Source organism: Dermacentor albipictus, chromosome 4 (assembly GCF_038994185.2).
Source record: "Dermacentor albipictus isolate Rhodes 1998 colony chromosome 4, USDA_Dalb.pri_finalv2, whole genome shotgun sequence".
In the NCBI taxonomy this organism is placed as follows: Eukaryota; Metazoa; Arthropoda; class Arachnida; order Ixodida; family Ixodidae; genus Dermacentor; species Dermacentor albipictus.
The window spans coordinates 88,345,221-88,366,771 of NC_091824.1; the positions used below are offsets into that span (position 1 = coordinate 88,345,221).

The 21,551-nt window shown below is 45.9% G+C and overlaps 1 protein-coding gene and 1 long non-coding RNA gene across 3 annotated transcripts in view; one reads left to right on the forward strand and one right to left on the reverse strand.

The window, feature by feature from the left end:
* Positions 1 to 21,551, forward strand: part of LOC135901186 (uncharacterized) — a 790,538-nt gene that overhangs the window by 415,500 nt on the left and 353,487 nt on the right. The gene's annotated exons all lie outside the window — the stretch shown is intronic.
* The window catches only part of LOC135901187 (uncharacterized), a 166,132-nt gene that overhangs the window by 80,354 nt on the left and 64,227 nt on the right, over positions 1 to 21,551 (reverse strand). The window contains exons 4-5 of one of the 2 annotated variants that reach the window (XR_011513979.1): positions 19,876 to 20,069; positions 19,334 to 19,553 (exon numbers count right to left, since the gene is read on the reverse strand). The exons of the other annotated variant lie outside the window; for it this stretch is intronic. This is a non-coding gene — a long non-coding RNA (uncharacterized lncRNA). Of the gene's footprint in view, positions 1 to 19,333; positions 19,554 to 19,875; positions 20,070 to 21,551 lie in introns of those variants that run through there. 2 annotated transcript variants of the gene reach the window in all.

The window sequence follows — 21,551 nt, forward strand, 5'->3', positions numbered from 1 at the left end:
CTTGTTTACTTGGATGACGTCGTCGTCTTCGCCGAAAATTTCGACGATCACCTTAGGCGGCTTACGACAGTACTAGAGGCCATCAAGTCATCAGGGCTCACTCTGAAGCCAGAAAAATGCCGCTTCGCTTACGACGAGCTTCTGTTCCTAGGCCACGTCATCAGTAAATCCGGAGTGCGCCCCGACCCCCAGAAAACAGCTGCCATCGCAAAGTTCCCGCAGCCCACCGACAAGAAGGCAGTGCGTAGATTCCTTGGCATGTGTGCCTACTACAGGCGCTTTGTCAAGGACTTTTCACGCATCGCCGAGCCGTTGACACGTCTAACTAAATGTGATGTTGAGTTCAAGTGGGAAACGCCGCAGGCCGACGCATTTGAAGAACTCAAACGACGCATGCAGTCGCCGCCTGTACTTGCGCACTTCGACGAGTACGCCGATACAGAAATCCATACTGACGCCAGTAGCCTAGGCCTCGGTGCCGTTCTAGTCCAGAGGAGAAACGGAGTCGAACAGGTGATAGCTTACGCTAGCCGGTCGCTGTCAAAAGCGGAAGGCAACTATTCTACGACCGAAAAGGAATGCCTCGCCATCGTTTGGGCTACAGCTAAATTTCGCCCTTATCTTTATGGCAGGCCATTCAAAGTCGTCAGTGACCATCACGCGTTGTGTTGGCTAGCGAGTATAAAGGATCCTTCAGGACGACTGGCGCGGTGGAGCCTCAGACTACAAGAATACGACATCACTGTAACCTACAAGTCCGGACGAAAACACTCCGATGCCGATTGCCTATCACGCGCCCCCAATGACCCGCCGCCGCAAGATGACGAAGATGACGACGCCTTCCTTGGCATGATAAGCGCGGAAGACTTCGCTGAACAGCAACGGGCAGACCCGGAGCTAAAAGGCCTGGTGGAATATTTGGAAGGGCACACCGACGTTGTCCCCAGGGCATTTAAGCGCGGATTATCTTCCTTCACGCTTCAAAACAATCTCCTCGTGAAGAAGAACTTTTCACCAGTCCGCGCCAACTACCTTCTTGTTGTCCCGTCAGGACTTCGTCCAGAAGTATTGCACGCCCTACATGACGATCCGACCGCTGGACACCTCGGTTTTTCCCGGACACTATCGAGGATACAAGAAAAGTATTATTGGCCGCGCCTGACCGCCGACGTCGCCCGTTATGTCAGAACATGCCGAGACTGTCAGCGACGCAAGACACCGCCAACAAGGCCAGCAGGATTACTACAGCCAATCGAGCCTCCTTGCCGACCATTCCAGCAGATCGGGATGGACTTGCTGGGACCCTTTCCGACGTCAACAACCGGAAATAAGTGGATCGTCGTGGCGACAGACTACGTTACCCGCTTCGCTGAAACTAAAGCACTGCCGAAAGGTAGCGCAGCCGAAGTGGCAAAATTCTTTGTCGAAAACATCCTGCTTCGACACGGCGCCCCAGAAGTCCTCATCACCGACAGAGGAACGGCCTTTACAGCAGAGCTCACCCAAGCCATTCTGAAATACAGTCAGACAAGGCACAGGAGGACCACGGCCTACCACCCGCAGACGAATGGTCTTACGGAGCGGCTGAATAAGACCCTCGCCGACATGCTAGCGATGTACGTCGACGTCGAACACAAGACCTGGGATGCCGTGCTGCCGTACGTAACATTCGCTTACAACACGGCGGTGCAAGAAACAACACAGATCACGCCGTTTAAGCTGGTTTACGGCAGGAACCCGACGACGACGCTCGACGCCATGCTGCCCCACGTCACTGACGAAGAGAATGTTGACGTCGCTAGCTATCTCCAGCGCGCCGAAGAAGCCCGACAGCTCGCCCGCCTACGGATCAAGAACCAACAGAGGACCGACAGCCGACACTACAACCTCCGACGACGCTTTGTTGAGTACCAGCCCGGCGACCGTGTTTGGGTTTGGACACCGATAAGCCGACGAGGACTCAGTGAGAAACTACTCCGACGCTATTTCGGACCCTACAAGGTCATCCGACGTATTGGCGCTCTGGACTATGAGGTCGTGCCAGATGGCATTTCGCATTCACAGCGACGTCGCGCACGACCTGAAGTGGTCCACGTGGTGCGTCTTAAACCATTTTACGGACGCTAACGAACTTTCTTTTTTTTTTTGCTATGAGTGCTTACTTATTACTTTCGTTTGCAGCATCGGGTCGATGCTTTTTAAGAGGGGGGTATTGACACGTGTACTTGTCTTTATCGGGCGACAAGTATTGTCGCCTAACAAATGTTATCGCACATGCAGCGCGGGACGCGCCTGCATGTGTCCGAAGTTTCTGGAAAGTTATCGATGCCTATCCGCTGTCTGTTGTCGCCGAACGTTGTGTTATCTGATTTCATCGCTTGACACGAATGGTGTAGAACATTTTAGAAGGCATGCGGGTCCCAACGTTTAATCTGGAACATTCGATGATTGCTGTATAAAAGCCGACGCGTTTGACCCGCTGATCAGATTTTCGACGATCGCCGAGCGTGTTCGCCGCTATCGTTGCGCTATAAGTGTAGCCTGATTTGTGGGCACAGGTTCGCCCAATAAAAGCTAGTTTTCTTGTTCACAGTATTGCTACTGTCTTATTCAACGTCACCACCACGTGACAATATATTATACAGTAGGCCCCCTTTCAGCTACATCCTCTGGGTCGTTCTGTATGTTTATGTAAGAATATTTACTACTAATGCGAGAAATAAACTGAAACTGAAGTCGCCTGGTTCCTGGATGCAATCCGGGACTAACACATTTGCGAGCCTGTCGCTCAACTATATAGCGGACCAGCAGGCCAGCAGGTTTTTGAGTGAGGCAAGCTTAAACAATGGCAATTCGACAACTACCATGTATGTGGCCAGCGATCATTTACATACCTAAATTCTGCAGCACTTGCCTTGGGCATTATCCTAAAATAAAAGGGGGCAAGTATAGTATATGTCATCAATCCATATACTGAAGTGGACAATTACTTCAATAAATAAAAAAAACACTGTGCTTCATAAAATTCATACACCAAAATGCACAATCTTGTAAAGCATCAGGCAGCATAACATTGCTGCTTACTAATTGTGGGAACCACTTATGCAATTAAGGAAAGTTAGTCGAAGGCTTGCTTGGGCACATTCAATCAGGCATCTTCCCATGATGCACCCAACTCAGTTCCTGCTCAGAGAGTCATCAGGCGAATATGTAATTCACATATTCTCTCCTGTTGTGGGGAAGCGCTTCTACTCCAACCTAGTGATTCAAATAGCTTGGGTCACTAGGTATGTGTTCGGGGCAGTGATGCCATCGTGGTCATTGCATTGTCACCATTCCAGTTTTGTCATCCGACGCTCGTCACGGCGCAGTCATCCCGCCATTGTCTTCACACAGTCTTCGTCATGTCGTGGTCTTCACGCTGTGGTTTTATCATTCTTATAACTTTAGCAGTGTTATCACAGTTTAGTCATGCAATCGTCAAACTGGCTTCGTCGTTCCATCGAACTCGATCTTTCTTCGTCATTTTACTGTAATGATACTGTCGTCATTTAGTCGGGTTTAGAAATACGTGGTGAGGCCGTCGTCGCCAGTCGCTATTGTGCCACCATAGTCAGACCATCATCGTGATGTCAGTGATTATGTTATCATTGTCCCATCAGCTACATCATAGGACTCTCGTCATGCTGTTGTCGTCATGCCCTTGTCGTAAGGCCATCGTTGGCATACAGCACACATCATACGGCATACGGCATACATCACGGCACGGCCTGCCGTGATGGTGTAGTAGCGTTGGCGTTGCGTTGATATGCCCTGGGGCGTGGGAGGAATTCCTGGCCACGGCGGCCGAATCCCCATTAGGTAAAACTGCAAAAACTCCAGTGTGCCTTGCATTAGTTGCAATTTAAAGAAACTCAGGGGAAAAATTATTCTGGAGCCCTCCACTATGACGCTCCGCATAATAAATGGCCGTTTTGGCACGTGAAACTGCTAAATTAGATTTTTGACATGCCGTCGTTTAACAACAGTCATCACTTCAGTATCGTCATCCCATTGTCATCATGCCGTCATTGCAATACCGCTTTCGTCGGTCCATCGACGTCATTCCTTGTTGATCATTTTTTCGTAGTTACGCCGTGTTCATTTAATAGTGATTACGCAGTCATTTTCATGACCTCGTCATCATTGCATCGTCATCAGACAGACGCGATTATCCATTCGTTATCATACCGTGGTCATCATACCATCTTTCTCATGCGATCGTCGTCATTCGCACTTTAACGAGACGTTATCATGCCTTCGTCGACACACCATCGTCGTAACCTCATTGTCCTTTTGTCTTCGTCGACAGGTTATCGTTATACCGTCGTCATACTTTGAGAATCGAGATGCCATTGTCATCGTGCCGTCGTCATTAGGCGCTGTTCTGTTTCCATTGACATCATTAATTCATCATTACAACATCACTGCGTCAGCGTCATGCAATCATCGTCCTGCCTACACGCTCATGGGCGACCTTGGCATGCGAGGATCATAGCAAAGTGGAGTGATATGAGAGTATGTGGCATACAGCCGAATCAACGAAAGTCTCAGAACTGCAACTACACGTGTTAAATAAACGGGACTTGCTTAAAATGGTTTGCCTCTATATTGCTCGATTGCTATGCGCACTGCAATCGAAAGTCATCGTAAGCTGACTTCCACCGTAAATTTTTTTTAGGATAACCCCATTCAAGCCGCCACTGGCAAGTTCAGCTAAAAGTCCCACTAGCTAAAGGAAACGTAAAACCAGCCTTTTGTTGTTCTGCATAATAACGAATTTCTTTATTTCTTTTGTATTTTCACTAAGTGCCGACGATCCCAAACTTGCTTCCATTTCGCACCAATGTATTTCTTTTTATTTAACTTGTTCATAGGTTTAGTGTGCCTCCAACTTATATGTTTTCACCTAGTTTTCTTTAATTCTCGGGAAAAGTATCGTGAGTGAGACATATCGCAGAAATACGCATGCACCCGTTTTCCAAGTACAGAACATTTGAACTAAATATTCGCGTTTATTATTTCATCCAGATTATACAAATAACTCTGCTTATCAAATTATTTCTGGCCACTATTTGGCGCGGTTAAAGTCAATGCTAAGATAATGTACTTTTATCACAAATGGCTCATTCCGAGGCCCCAAAAAAGCCCAGGCTACTCTGCTACGAAACATTTGCGGAGATCAACTACCAAAAAAAAACGAACTCTAATGGCTCAACCAAGTAAACTACCACTCAATGTGTCTAATACAGAGGGAACGTCATGGCGCAGTGGTGAGGAGTAGGAACTCGGTGAAGCTAAGGCGAGATCGTTCTGCACACCTCTAAGCAGTTTGGCCCAATATAGCTTTATAAGACAGCGCGTGAGGGGAAGCGACTGGATAAGTCAAGGGTGATAACGCGCTGAGAGCCATTGCCAACAAGAGCAACGGGGTGGCTTTTCGGATCAACCCTTCCAGTTGAAAGGCACCGGGGACGAATGGACGCCTTGACTGTGGCGTCATGAGAAGATAGCACCCAACTCGCACTTTATCTTTATTTTAAGAGAGTTTTCCAAACACATTGCATGCTTTATGACTCCGATTAACGCTTTGTTTATTCGTCGTTCATTTTCACGGTATATTCGGTACGTAGTAGCCAGACGCAAGTACCACGTAAATTTTATTGACATATCCAAAGCAGTCAACCGCACCCTCGGTTGAGTATGTGCGTATTTTTATTATAAATGAAAGACTAAGAGTCCGTCTCCGCCGTAAATGAGCAACAAGGACTGTAGCGAGAGAGCGAGAAGCGCGGGTTCCAAACATATGCCCTATTTACGCGGAGTTTACGCGTAGTGGTTCACTAGACCGGTTATATCAAAGTGGTTTAGGACCTCGGTTCCATTCGTGATCTTCATAGGTGCACGGAACGTCTTGCCAGCATCCTCAACGCCCATCTGGAATAATGATGTTCGAAGTATTCAAGAAATTGTGTCTCTGCGAGGGCTACGAATCTGTCCAGGGAATATTAAACTGGACAGGCGGCGAAGTGTTCTTATCTTTCGGCTCCTTCCCCTCACTTTTCATTTTGAAGAAAGTGAAACCATAACAAATAACTTTAGTCACTATAACTTGTTAGGATATAACCATGAGTAAACAAACTTCACCAATGTAGCTCTCATTGCAAGTTTGCTGTGGTCTGCACTTTCAATTGCTTTCTGCACCTATTTTGCGTTACAATTGTATGAAACGACTGAACCGACCAGTTCCTACGCCACGTTAGGCGACGATTATAATATCGTAACCTTATTAGAGTGGCAAAGGACAAAGGCAAAATTTGAACGCTATTACTTAACGAATCGCATCATGGACACAAATGGCAAAATGGCAATGATGCCCCAAAGTGGCAGGAGAGTACATTTGTTAGAAACTCAGAAGGCATCACAATTAGTTGTTCGTACATGAAATACGTGCCCATGTGGTACCTCTCTAAACGCTGCTTCTACAGCTTCCCAAATTGAATAGGCCAGTGGATCCCTCATATATATCTATATGACATTTCACTGTCTTCCCAGTGACTGCAGGGTCTTAGGTCATGAACACGCCGATAGCGCTGGTCAGTCGGCTCTTCAAGGCAGCAAAGAGGAGTCGATACCTTTACCAAGATTAGATGCCGCTATCAAACTTTGAAAGCTCCCGCGAGACATCACTTTCGCCATGCGGAACATCGCAAGTTTTGAAAGCAGCCGGCTACAACACCTGGACTCTTCTCTCCGCCTTCGCATTCCAGATGGACTCAGCATGACGCAACACTACCCTACTTTGTCGGATATGTCTAGGAGTGGCCTTTACGAGGTCTTTTGCTTTTTGAATCGGATGGGCCGACAATGCTTCGTCTGATGACTGTAGTAGCGAGCATAGTCTTCAACACGTGCTGTGTGACAGTCCTCGCTACAATTTACAGAGACGATCGCTCGCAATCGCGAGGGCATGATTTGATAAAAGACCGTTAATGATGGAAATCATTTTAGAATGCCGACCACGCAAGCAATCGTTGCTGAGAGTGAGGAGGGCGCAGTTGCAGTTCTTAAATTATGGGGTTTTACGTGCCAAAACAACTTAGATTATGAAGCACGCCGTAGTGGAAGACTCCGGAAATTTTGACCACCTGGGGTTCTTTAAGGGGCACGTAAATCGAAGTACACGGGTGTTTTCGCATTTTGCTTCCATCGAAATGCGGCCGCCGTGGTCGGGATTCGATCCCGTGACCTCGTGCTCAGCAACCCAACACCATAGCCACTGAGCAACCACGGAAGGTGCTGTTGCAGTTTTTAATGTCAACAGACCTGCACAAGAGGCTGTAGCCTGAGCAGACGTTGGTATTGCTACAAGTGCTACTGTGCGATGATAGTATGCGGTGATAGTAACCGGCTGTGATTGTGCTTCTGTGCTTTCTTTCTCTCTCTTTCTACTTCCTTATCTTTTTGCCTCTCGCTCCTCACTCTCCCCAGCGTAGGGCAGTAAACCGGTTTTTGCCTTTTGGATAACCTGCCTGCCTTGACCCTTTTTTCTGTCTCTTTCACATTCTCTCTAAAAGTGTTGCTTAAGTTCGAAATGTCCACGAGCTTATGAGTAGACTTTTTATCAGTAGTTATGGGTACGTAGCTGGCACTGTTTGCTCACTTTGCTATTGTCGAAATTCTGTACGTGGCGTATTCACTTTAGGCTGCTTTCTCTTAAGTTTTGTATGCTCTTAATCCATGGCACAGGGTAGAGAACCAGAACTGCCTATAATTAATCGTTGAGTGTTTATATACATTCTTTCTATTTATCAGCGTCCTTCTCACCGAAGGCGAAACACTTCGCACGTGTTCACTTTTAAAGGCAATATGTTCGGCTAGTTGGAATTTAGACAGAGATGTGTTCCAACACGTAAGAAAACTGAAAATAGCTGCAAAGAGGGAAAGACGAGGGGAGAAGTAGAGCTCTGAAATTTTGCGTCCTCCTTTTGTTTCTTCTTCTTTTTTCCATTTTTCTTATGCGCTAGAACATGTATTTCTCCCCCAATACCTTGGGACAATAAATAACTTTGCACGGTTTGCCGTAATATCTTGATGGGGTGAGCAAGACACGAACAATAATACATACTGTAGTTGAGAACGAGCACATCAGTCACTTAAGATGCCTAAGAATAATCAACGGATAGTTCTCAGTCGTTACGGACGTTCTACTATACAGTGTGTTTCAGCGAAGAATTTCGAACTTTTAAAAAAATTGCCTGTGACATGTAGGACAATTCTAGTCCACGAGCTGGTCTAATAAAAGAGGCGGACATTACTTGCACAAAGAATTGATTTGCATAATCTGATAAATAACACAAAATTGGCTAATTAAGTTTTTAACTAATCACCTTGCGGCACATATTGAAGTTTACAATTTCTAGCAGGTGAGCCTGCAAGGCATATCCACTTGAAGAGAATTGTGTGGACGACACCATTTATGAGGTATGCGCCGTCAAACTTGCGGTAAAAATGCACTCTCATTGCACTTATTTTCTAAAAAAACGTCGTTTTATGCATTGAAGCACTAAAGTAACTGGAACGTCATTGCACTTCGCAAAATTCAGGTATAAATATCTCGAAACTGGTGTCATCCTGAGAATTCGTTCCAAGTGGCTCCTCTCCTGAGCTCCAATGCTAGACTTTGTAATTGCAATGGTGCCATAATGTAATTAGTTAAACGCTTAATCAGTGAGTTCTTATTAATTAGTCGTGTGTGCGTTTCACTTCTGCAAATATTGCCCGCTTCACCGATTAAACCAGCTCATGGACTAGAATTTCGGTATATGCCACTGTCAATTTTTAATCATTTTTGAATGCATTCGCTCAAACATCACGTATAAAGCCCGTATCCTTGACAAGTCGCAGAATATTCACGTAAATTTCCCTCGATAGACAAAAAAAGCACTGCGTTTAGTACTAAGATAATCTAAACGCTATATGCTTTACCGTGCGCTATGCTTTGAAGGGGGTACTGAATATATAAACTAAAATAAACAAGACAAACGGACAGACGGACGGACGAACGGACGAACGGGTGGGCGGGCGGCCAGACTCAAAACATTTTACCTAAGTAAAGAGTCCTAATCACAACAAAATTCTTTAAATTAAGCCAAGTAGCAGCAAGAGCGTGCGAGTACGCAGCAATATAAATCTTAGCAACGCGCACCCAAGGACTTATCCTTTTTTCTTTGCTAAATCTGCGCTGAAGTTTCAGCTTGCAACCAGATGCACCAGATTCGGCTGCCTTTATTTTGGTGTTTCAATTATTGGCTGCCTCGACTGTGGCTTTTCAAATCGTTGCCTCCGGAAGCTTCACTATTCAGCCATCGGAGGCTTTATTTTCTTAGGCGTGCAGTGCACAATGACGCATGCCATTTAAGAAAAAGATAAAAGAAAGTGGAACGGCAAAATCCACGACAAGGAAATGAGCTAGAAACTCCATGTGCTGCGTAGTCACATCTAACAAATTGTTGCGCCCTCGTTAACACGCCGGCTAATGACGTTGCTGCGCCATGATCCTCTAATTACTCCCCCTTTGCAGTTCTGCTTTAAACCATTGTTCACATAGTTGTCAGAAATACTTCTTTTCTCTCTCCGAACCCCGAAGAAGAAACCAGGCCTTTCTTTAGGACAAAGATGACAAATAAGGCAAAGAAAAAGTTTAAGATGGCGTGAGGAAAGGGCAAAGGAGCTACGTAAAAAACGTGTCACACAATACCGAATAACGAGGACGAGCGACAGCAAAAGGCGGTTGTGACTCAAGGAAGCAGGCGGAGATGAAGTGTCCGTGCGTCCCTTTAATGCCGCGAAACCCGATAAGAGCGTGCGTCTACTCGGCTTTGTCGGAGAGCGCGTTATTGGCAGGCGCCTCTGAGAAAGGACTCGTCGAGGCGCACCGCATCCGCGTCGGTGCAGAAGAATAGGTGCTTGACACCACCGCGGACCGAAGGCGAACAGGGAGCCCGAGCACGCGTGCTTCAGTGTCCACGTGTACACATAATGACCCAGCAATAAAACGATCAACGCACCGCGACGCCACCGGTCCGAGCAAAAGTACATTGTCCGCTTAGGCGGTCGAACAACGTTAAGAGCCTGGCGGCAGGGATGAGCGCGTCCGGCGGTGCGGAGAGGTGGTCCTTTGTTGCGCGCGTTCCCGTCGTCATCCCCCATCTGCCGCCGCCCCCTGCACCACTGACTGCCTCCGCCGCGTTAAGCTCGACTCCCCCCCTCCACCCGCCTCCGGAACCCCAAACCCTAACTTTCTCTTGTGCAAGTTGTTGCTCAGCGCCTCCTTGCGCGTGGCATTGGTATGTAAGCGAGCCTCGTTAGCACCCGGACATGCCACACGCTGGTCGTTCCGCCGTCCTGGTTTGCGATGTTGTCGGAGCTGACAGCGTGTAAAAAGAAAGCACTGCCAGGGAAGACAGAACAGAAAGCAACTGGGAAGGACGCAGGATTGCCGTCGTTTATTCAGCGGGACATCGGTACTACGCTGACAAAGAAGAAATATGAAAGGCACCAAGACAAGGTCGTTACTAGTGATCTATGCGATAAGGCCTGATAATCTTTTGTCGCAGGGGCAGAAGCAAAAAAAAGAGAAAATAAAGCTTCTGCTGCCGCTATGTCACTAAACCTCCAGGGAATGAAAAGCGGCGTCACACTTTCGGCGTCTTCTCCAATGTAACGGCTTTGTCCCGCAATGGCGCTTGCAGACCGAGTGGGAATCAATACCATCGCGGTGTGCTTGGAAGGCATGACCACGCACTGAAATTAAGCAACTGTATGAAGCACAAGAGAGTAAACAGTGTTGGTGATAATGCAGAAAGTAGGGACTACCATGACTTCCTTGTCGAGATCATCCATGGACGTGTACTCATGCAACACCTAGCGGCACGTCGTTGCGAGAGAGGAAGATAGAAAACAGAAATGCAGGGAGGTTATCGAGAGCCAAAAATCTGGTTTCCTATGCCTACTACGCGGCTTTGGAGAGCGGAAGGTGGGAAAATAAGTGGAAGGAGAGGGAGAAACACGAGGGAGAGACGCGTGGTCCAAGCCAATCAAGATCACATAGCACTTAGCGTGAGCTCATGTGCGGCACAATCGGCACCATTGGAGGTAGAATATATTTTTGCCGATTTCTTCATCATTGTGGTGAAGTTTGGATAAACAAAGCCCAATTCAACCACTGACAGTCGTTGTTTGGCACGCAAGGAACCCTCACCTTATTGCGAGTTCAACCGAAAGGGAATATGATACGTGGACCACAAGCTCAAGAAAAAAAATGGAGATTCAGGAACCAATTTTTCACGAATTTTCTATTCATCTGATTTCCTTGTTGCATCTCTAGCTTGGAACCGATTGCATTTCTTGCTCTCTCATTTAGGAAGGAAGGAGCAAGGAAAAAGTGGAGAAGGAAGGCAGGGAGGTTAACCAGTTTCGCTTAACCGGTTTGCTACCCTACACATGGGAGCGGGATGGGGGAGATGAAAGATGGGAGGAGAGAGAGAGAGAGAGAGCACATAACACAGCGAACACATCGTCAGTTACAGTCCGTCACTCTTGCGCAGTACGCGATATCACTGTCACAGCCGCTTGTCCAAGCCAGTATCCTTCATAAACCGAAGTAGTCCCTTCGTCGCCTTCAGCTGCGATGTCTTCTGTCGGCGATGTGTGAAAATGGTTGCAACTGACAATGGTATATTGTCCAGGTGCGCTAGAACAGATGCCATGGACTGTCTGTGAACATTATATTCAGGACAGTCGCACGGAATGTGTTCCAGCGTCTCCTCGCAAAGACAGGCATTGCAGAGAGCGTTATCGGCCATTCCAATGCGAAACGAGTAGGATTTCGTGAAGGCCACCCCTAGCCATAAGCGATAAAGCAGGGTGGCCTCACTTCGGCGGAGTCCAGTTGGCATACAGAGACGCATCAATGAGGGCAGGTCGTGTTGATGATTGCTGCGGTTGGTCTGGCTCTCTCATTTAGGGTAGTACTAAACACTTCAGCTAGCCGGTATATTTACATCGTGGTGATATAGACTAGTTATTTTCAACCCTGCGCGTTTCTCAGCATTATTTTGATCTTGGAAAGCAACCCCTTATACATTATTAGGCCTCTGGGGGGGGGGGGGAGAAAGTGCAGTGAATTCGTAATAGAAGCAGCTTCTGCCATTATTTCTGATAGCTTATTGTCGAGCTCTCTGCCCTTTTATAAGTGCTGGCTCTGACTTACAGCATGACAACATATTAGTAGGCTTCCTTCTTATTTTGACTGCAACAAAAATATTATGCGTAATTCATGTGAGTTGTCGCTGTTTCCGTTACTGTGTTGTTCCGTATGAAGTCGAAGTGCGATAAGATCACGCCCCTCGGGCCATATGCGATAGGTGGCAGAGAAAGCGTGCGAGAGTGAGCCGAGAATTGTGGTGGCTTCATGCATACTGTCTTGCCGCGCGCCCACTTTCAGAGGTCACGTGGTCATGCCCGCTTTGGCCTGCGCATTTCCTGCTGTGCTGGAAGGCAAACCTTCGATCCGCATCCGTGCCACTGTCACGCATTTGACAGTTCATTGGTCACGCATTTCTTTAAAGCATTATAGGCAGACTTCAACCATTTTGCAGGTATCTTAACAGAAAACGTTCGTTGTCTTTAGCGTACGCGATCGCGTCACATTGTTAACTAAATCGTAAAAGAGATGCCAGATATAAAAACGGTACTTTGAATAATGAGAATGTGCAAGGCCACCCGTGACGCATGCGCGTGAAGCTGTCGAAACGTCACAATCATTATAAGCAAAGTATGATTCCGCATACTTAGATTACCGCGTCTTTCGGTAGGCTATCGGATACTTTGTTAGCTGGGGTAACTTCTTGTCTAGTTTTTACCTCGTTCAACAGCTGTCAGCGGTTACGCTTGCAAAATTACAGCCAAAGCGTCTGGCCCTCGCAGAGATCAAGGTCATTTTTCTGTCTCACACTGATACCATCGACCTCCTTCGTGGCTTGCGAAGCCATGCGTCGAGTATCCTGCAGACGATGTGTGTCTAGTGCATGATAAAAATTGAACGAAGGCGTAATAAACCTGGAGGTAGTTAGCTAATTACGAGTGGCATCTTTTCTTTACGCCATGCCTCAGCGCATGTATTACCCGTGACTGTTTCTGTAAGGAAAGACAGTGGTAATTCACAAAGCGATTTCTTCATCAGTCTTACAAAAAGTGGGAAAAAAAACCGAAAGCAATACATCGAATAATGCGAAGGGCATGTTGAAAAGGACTGTGTAGAAGCCCGAATAATTAAAACGACCACTGAAACGCATGACCCCCATGGGCATGAGTAATTCTTATGTGCGTCCCCTTGAAAGAGAAGTAATTAGGCACTTGGAGCCTCCGCATAAAGTGTTACGAGAAGTGATTGCTTTCTTTTTACAATTTTCTCCCATTCTGCCATTGGGAGCAACGTTTGTGGACTCTCGAGATTTAACGAGCGCTCCTAAGAATACTGCCAAGATTTCTTAGATAGCAAAACGAAAGTGTCACTAGTCATGAGACCTTAATTACGAGACCAAGTCCGCACTCAGTAATATTTGAATAAGTGGAACTTTTAAAGCAACTGGATGTTTTCATTGACGGTAGCTCTTGAGTGACAACAAAGTTTCACCTAGCTTGTTACATATGTATCATTACAATAGCATAATTTCTTTGTTTTTCTCACGCCGAAACAATGAGTTTTCTTGCAGGCAGTAGGTAATGAAAGCAGATTCGTTTTTTGTCGTTTGCAATATCACAACATGAGTTAAACACATATAGATAATAAAGAACTAATGATGATAGTGAAACTCCAGCTGTGATTTCGATGTCAAGTGGGGCTGGGGGGAGTGTCGTACAATGCGTACAACAATTGTTAGTAGATTACGTATACCAAGAAAATGGTTGCTAAGGAAATTGCCGAGCACTTGAGGCTGACCAATCATAAATGGACTGACGAGGCTATGAGTTTTTTTCGGCTTGTGATTGCTTCCGCTGATAAGGGCATCTGTACCTGCCGACCGTCAGGAGAGCTCACCGTCTCCAGATAACGACATACAAAAAGGGTTTTCATATTCTGGACATTGCAAGCGAGATACTTCAAGCACCAAGTTGTCTACGAGTTGGACAGAGCGGTTCCGAGACAGCGAACGGGAAACAAAGACAAAATAAATACAACCATGCATACGAAGCGATTTACGCGAGGTTCTTTGATTAACAATACACTTGTGCAATGCGATGCAGTACGCCTGGCGGCCGCAACCTGTTATGCTAGGTGCTATACCAGTCCTTACCATACGCGTGGTTTACACTGCGAAGTCGGCAGAATATGCTCCCTTCTTGCTGCCCTTCGCGTAGTTTGGGTCACTTGCGATGTTACGCATGTTCGCTCGCTAGCCATAGTGACGTTGGGCGCACACCCTTATATGGCTACAACATCGCGTCGATATTGCCGAAGTCTATTGCGACAGAAGTAAGGGGCACGCTTATACTATACGATGCTGCAGGTCTTCGTGCCTTGCCTGTTGAGAGGAGTTCGATGAACAAGGTTAGACGCCTCGTAACGTTTGCTTCAAGAGTTTCATTTCTTTTCTCTAGGCAGTGAAGGAAGACGGAAAGCGGTAAAATGAGAAGTATAGTTTCGGATGGAGGCTTCAGCTCCGCAGTGTCAAATTCTTCACGCGTTTACTGGTGCCAGAAAGCGCAACGAGCAGAGTACGTTTCATACGCTTTCTTTTCGAGGAGCGAAAAAACCCTTGACACATGGAGAGACATTGAAGTATTGTTCCGAGATAGGCCTATGGTACAAAGCAAGATGCGCCTTCGCAAACGAAGAAACAGAGAAATAAGTTGAGAATTTGGAAGCGCCGGTAGACTAAGAGAACGTTCACAAAACGCATTTCATATTCAAGCTTCTCCTCAGAACAAAACAAATTTATTCTCCGCTTGGAGGGAATATTTCCGAAGTGTTTTTCGCGTACATTTTTGATGCAGTCTCGGAAGCGTAAGACACGCCAAGTGGTTCTTCTAATGGTCAACGTTGGTATTGTGCGTGCATAATAGGGTTTGAACTTCAGTTAGTTGCAAATATATGTTACACTGACAAAAGCACGCTATGGAGGAGTGGTCAATGCACAGCAGTATTTGCAATGTTCCGAGTGCTTTCATAGTTTTGTATTAATCATTTTCTTGTAGTCTTCAGTACATCAAATGTGTTCAGAATAACGTATGTCGTTATGATTTGACGCGCAGTTGCTCTACTAATACAACTAATACTATAACACCGAACACGACCAATAATTGTACTCGCTATTTTTGCTGATGCGACTTTTTCTGAGGAAGAGGATTCGCAATCGCCTTTTTTTTCTTGTAGCGTCCCGCCGCTAGCGGCACTGCAAATTATTTATACGTGCAGTTGTTTAATATTGTTTATAGGGTTCAACCGAACTTGTCCTGCTATTATTTGCCCACCCTGATGAAGATAGAGTGAAGTGGCAGCTATCGGAACTTGCGCTTTGCCGAATTACCTTTGGAATTTCTATAGCTAGGGGACGTCTCTGTCGCAGGGTTGGTTGGGCTATTGTCGGTTGATGCAAATTCATTTACGGATATTAACAACCCCATGCAACACGCGGGTAACTAGAGGCACGGAAGTGGTGCGCTCCGGATTAATTCCATTGAAATATTTCAATTACAGCATCAATTAAGTTCACGCACACAAATATTTTGTCACTCAGTCGACACCGAGATAGGCACACCGTGCGTGGCTGGCACTTGAAAGCGCAACTACGTGTTCTCCAGCACAGTGTTGTACGCAGTGAGCCACTGCGGTTAGTAAGTTCACTGGGTTCACGTGCGCTAGCCGTGTCCCTCCCACATTCTACTAAATCCCCCAGAGAAAGAGAGATGTATAGGTCGGCAGAAGCGCTTATGATCTAAGACATAGCAGAACAGTCCTGCAGTCTCTTGCGCTCATTACGAAAATCCGCATGGCTATTCGACCCCCCCCCCCCCGCCGGGTTTTTTACACATTGACGTAAGAGGCCATGTGCCAACGGGGCATTGTCGAGTCGTCGATAAATGGTAAATTTGTGAACTGCCCCAGTTTCCAGATATCAATTTTCAAAGCATCCGACGAAATTAAGTCGTGTTCCAGTTACCTTTGTTATTCAATGCTTAAAACAGCTTTTCTTTGACAAAGGTAACTGGAAGACCAACGCATTTCACCGGACATTTCGAAAATTAATATCTCGAAAACGCTGCAGTACCGAGAACGTGTGCGTTTGTTTTTCTCTCTCTCTCTCTTTGTCTGTGTACGCGCATGTGTGTGCGTGTGTGTGTGTAGGGGGGGGGGGGTGTTAACAAGGAGGTACACACATGCAAACACCCAATAGGAGTCATTCCCCTGTAATATACACAACGCAGATTCTCGCTAAGATAAAAAATATGACGACTCCTAAGCACATCTTATGAGTCGTGAGTGCGAAAGCATTATTGCCCAAAAGAACGCCGCTTGGGGGTCCTTCGAGTTGTGACATCCTCGCGGGCAAGCGAGCGCGTTGAGGCGCTTGGCGCATTTTGATTTCGCCGTACCGAGGCGCTGTTAGAGCGCTGGCGAGACCTCGCTCGGACAAGCAACCCGCGTTTTTTTTGTTTTTATAATAATAATTTTTATTTCACTCATGAAGTGAGGGACTGCGGGAAAAAAAGCTGACAAGTCAGCTTGAATAGTTGGCAGCTCCCCGGAGTACAAAATAGAAGAAACAGAACACTTTTGGCATGGCAACATAAAAACTACAAACAAATAGGAATAGTAATAGTAATGCAGCAATAACTTGTCCACAACAGTGAGAATAAGTAACTGTAGAAATAAAAAGTTTGTCAACTGCGTGATAGACAAATGGTAAAGAAAACGTACAAACGTGAAAAAACTGCAAGTAAAAAGCTCTACATAATGAAGGAAAAGACGAAAAACAAAACGGCACACATTTGTGTAGTATGAAACAGTCCATTGGTACATTGCAATGCGTATAGCGTACATGCGCAGAGATGAAAAAAACATATGAATGTCTGTCGTGGGAAAGGAGTTTTGCCACAGAAGAACGATTTCAGCAACCCAGTACAGTAACACAAGTAACACAAGCAACCCGAGAACAGCGTCTGCACGCGGCATTGCGTCGCCGTATCTACTCAGCCGAGGTGCTCTGATGACGTGGCGTCGCGGTGATGCCCTCTCTCCTCACGTAAAACCTGGCGCGCCATTGCCGCAGCAGGCCTGCCGATTCACCAGCTCCGCTGCGCCGAGGCGCGGTAGGTGCCGTTTGGTAGGGTGGTAGGTGCCGTTTTGCTGCTGCAGACGCTGCCGACTTGTTCGCTCCATCGTATATTTGATTGATTTCGCAACAATAGTTGGTCCGTTTTGAATATAAGAGAGATTCCTAGGATTATGCTTTGTCACTTCAGTATTTCTGAAGAGTTACCTTCCAGTCGGACAATCCGTGCAACCTCAAAGTTTCCAAATTGCTAGAAACCATGTTAAACTCCCCGAATTATCAGTTTATTTAAATGTAGTGCTGGCTGTACGCCTTATTAGGTGGCGGAATCTCGATACGCAAGTCAGGCCTGAGTCCTAGCGAGGTGTCAATTGTTGGTGTGCGTACTTTAGCTTGCATAGTGGGCTGTACAATCACATAAAATTCGAATTTCCAGCGCTGCAATTGGTACAGCATTTTCAATGTTACACAGACCAGCATCTTCGAAGAATGGCGAAACGTTAATGTCTCATTATCTGATATCGGCATTGGTTCACGTAGTAAAGGTGTAACTAAATCATAGAACTTGGGGCATTCAGAGTTAATACAACCCACACCGTGGTGGTGTAGTGGCTTCGGCGTTGCGCTGCTGAGCCCGAGGATGCGGGATCGAATCGCGGCCACGCCAGCGGTATTTCGACATGGGTGAAATTCAAGAACGCCAGTGAACCACGCATTCGGTGTACGTGAAAGAATTCCAGGTGGTCAACATTAGTTCGCCTCATAATCGCATTCTGTTTTTGGCACGTAAAACACCAGAATTTAATCAATGCTTGTCCACCTACTTTCATTGGTTCTTCTACATGTTGTGGTCATTGAGTAAGGTAGACAGGTATGCCGACCCGCCTAATGAGGAATTCCGACAATTTGTACAGGAGATTCAAGCTTCGCAGAGCTTGCGTTCATTTGCTTACTCTCTCCAGCGGCGAGAACACACTGAGGGCTTGTAAACGATCTCGGAGTCGTATTGATCGCAGCCATTTGCGTCGTTGAAATGGAAGTATAACCCCTATGACAAACATCAAGGAGAGGCTCTGATGCGCTTAGCTGGCGTAGCCTATGGGCCTGCAACCGATACGTTCTGGTGCATTAACCATTAAACTCAGTCCACGTGCCCACTCTCACCTCTGAAATGTACTATTGTACTTATATTCAAAAACCCGCACATGGCTTTAAAGACAGAGCAGGGGGATGGCTACGGCCCTGAGTCGCCGCACGCGCACTGCCTCTGAGAACATGAGGGTCATTGGAGCCGATCTTCATTTGGAACACGGAAGCCGAATTGTAATAAGAAGCAAAATTTGAAAATTGTTAATGAACTTTCTGAACTTTCTGTTATTGAATTTTCTGTTATACAGCATCCGACCGGAGCGAAATAAAGGGATGACTAATTCACGGTAAGCATGTGACGCAGGTGATACCATTATGCCCAAAAGCAACAGCTGGAATATTCGTTTCAGCAACAAGTCTTATCAACCTTATGGGCTCGTATACTATACCAAATCTAAAAACTGTATGAAAAAAAACGACCACCTATGTGATTATGCTGCATGCCATAGGGAAAGCTTTGTTTCTTTAAGGCTATTCGGATTGTACAAGAAGGCATACTGACAGTAGCAGACGCCCCATGTAGGCATCCATATAACATACCTGAAACTTAAGAACGCCATGCCTGCTTAGCATTTGTGCGGCATATGCAAATCGTGAAGCTTCCGAAGTTTTGGGTGTCCCGATATGCTGAAAGCGGCGTGCTGACAAGAACAAAAGGTTTGAGGCAATAGAATAACGGAATTTAAATGGGCCCAACTGGTCTGCGTGCTCAGAATAAAGGCAGCCATCGACTGTTATACTTACTATGCGCCGCCTAAAAGCTTATGCGCTGCCTTATAGTTGGATAGAAATGTTAAGAACGGCGACATCAGAGCTCCAAGCACGCTTTAACCGCCGAGCGTACGTCGTGCGTGATTTCAGTCGGATGTATAAACCAGAGGTACCACGGACAAGTGTCTGTCATAGCACAAAACGCCGCATCAACGTATCTGATTTCAAGTAAGGCGTGACACATTTCTGACAAGTTAGCCTTTGGAAAGGTCGCCAATCCATACTCGGGTTCTCAGGTGTTCTGTCACCGGCTCCCTGGAAGGGAAAGACATTACGTTCTTTCTGTCCTTCTATGTACAGCTACGCATTCCTTAAGATGGAAACAACCCACTAAAAGCAGTTGCAGTTACATCTGCAAAGCGCACCTTTACACGCCGTTCTCGTTAAGACAGATACTCAGATTTCAGTGACTTCAAAGGCTCTGCATGCACGTGTTTACTGTGACAGCAGTCACTTATCCAAATCACCTACACCCTCACAGTTTTGCGAAAGACTCTTGTAGGCTAGTGTGAGTTTCCTGAACTACATGTAACCACCTTGACGATGACAATGACGAAAGCACGAAGGCACCCCTCACCAGGTAAGAAAATTTCTGTACCGATTAGGTACCCAAGGCACCTAATTTGCTGCTGCCGGAAAACGTTGAATCTAGAACTCATTCCATGATAACAGAAGGTTGCATCAATCCAGGCACATTGACGCATGCCACAGCGTCCATGTAGGTGCGAATGGAACGACAGTTGGGCAGAGCCGACGCCCGATAATATTCTTCTGAAATAAAAATAGGCAAATTGAAAACTAAGTACCTGAGCCCCTGAAGTACCTGAAGATAACGTTACTGGATAATTGTGCTACGAGGTGGTGACTAATGCTATTCGTATAGTTCGTATTGTGTTTAGTCCACGTCGGTGATCTGTTTTTCTTAATTTATTTACTACACAATATTTCTCTGTCACACGTTACAATTAACACTTCGCTTCTCACAGCTGTATATCCCCCTGTGGCAGATATTCCGAATGTACGGTTCGTCAGCAGGAGGGTGGGCCTCTTCAAGCAGCGAGCACATAGGTTACCGCTTGCAGTGTCGATGTATGCAGTACGATGCTGTATGCAAAGCAGAAATGTCAATAAACACCTAGTCAAACCTTGTGCTGATCTCCAAACAGCTAACGCATTCGCATTCTATGTCCAACTTATGTCACTACAGTGAAAGCCTCCGTATTATTCTTAACGACTTAGAAGAGAAACACACGTATAAAGAAAACGTGAACGATATTTTTCATTATCCTGAAAGCATAAAAAGTTTCAAGTTTCATCGAAAATGTGGCGTAAAAATTGTATGAAAGGAAAAAAGAAACACGGTACAGAAAAGAACGAGAGTTATTATACCTATGGGCGACCTCCTAAGCAACGTTTCCGTCAAACTACTCAATATGATTACACATTGTTCTTTTTTCACAATGTCCGAAATATGGAAAATGTTTTTTTTCTTTGTTGTATACCTAATGTTAAAGGTATATTGCTTTTTCGTATGCTTGAATTACTTTGAAAACGTTCCGCCGTCTGATGAAAGAAAAACGATTGGTGTCGTTTGTGTTCCCAAGGCTCGTTTGACCCATAGTTTAAGCTTTTGCATTACCTTCAAAAACGCTACGAAGCGCACTACCGACCCCAACGCATCCACTTTCATTTCTGGATAAACATAAAGTATAGAAAAAGCGATATCTTTTGTTATTTGTAATAAATTTTGGCATCATAGGTATCACTGAAGTAAGGGGCTTGCTTAAGGTCAGCTGGTCCTGGAGACTTCTCAATACATGTTCTGCTTAAAAGGCTCAGAAGCTTTTGTTCCCTCAGGGCTGTGTAACTTAGGAATGCCTAACCTGACCGTTCATATTGCCCCAAGCGTATTCTTGTAATGAAACTATAGTTCTAGTTTATATTTTTCTTCTTTGACAATGTTCTCTTCCACGTATTGGTTGTCGTGGTTAAAGGAGAAATATAGAAAATAAGTCAAGGAACATGTGAGCAGAAATAATGTCTAAAAGAAAGAAAAGAAAAAAATGGGAAAAGAGGAGAAGAGCAAAACGCGCAAGGGGATCCGAGAAAGAAATATCGGAGAGAAATGAGATGCGAGAAACTAATAAAGTGACGAAAGAAAGAAAAGAAGCGATACGGTGAAGGAAGAGCAGGAAACAAGAATGCACGTGGAGTTGTGTGGCCAGCATGGAGAGGACCGATGTTATAAGGCTT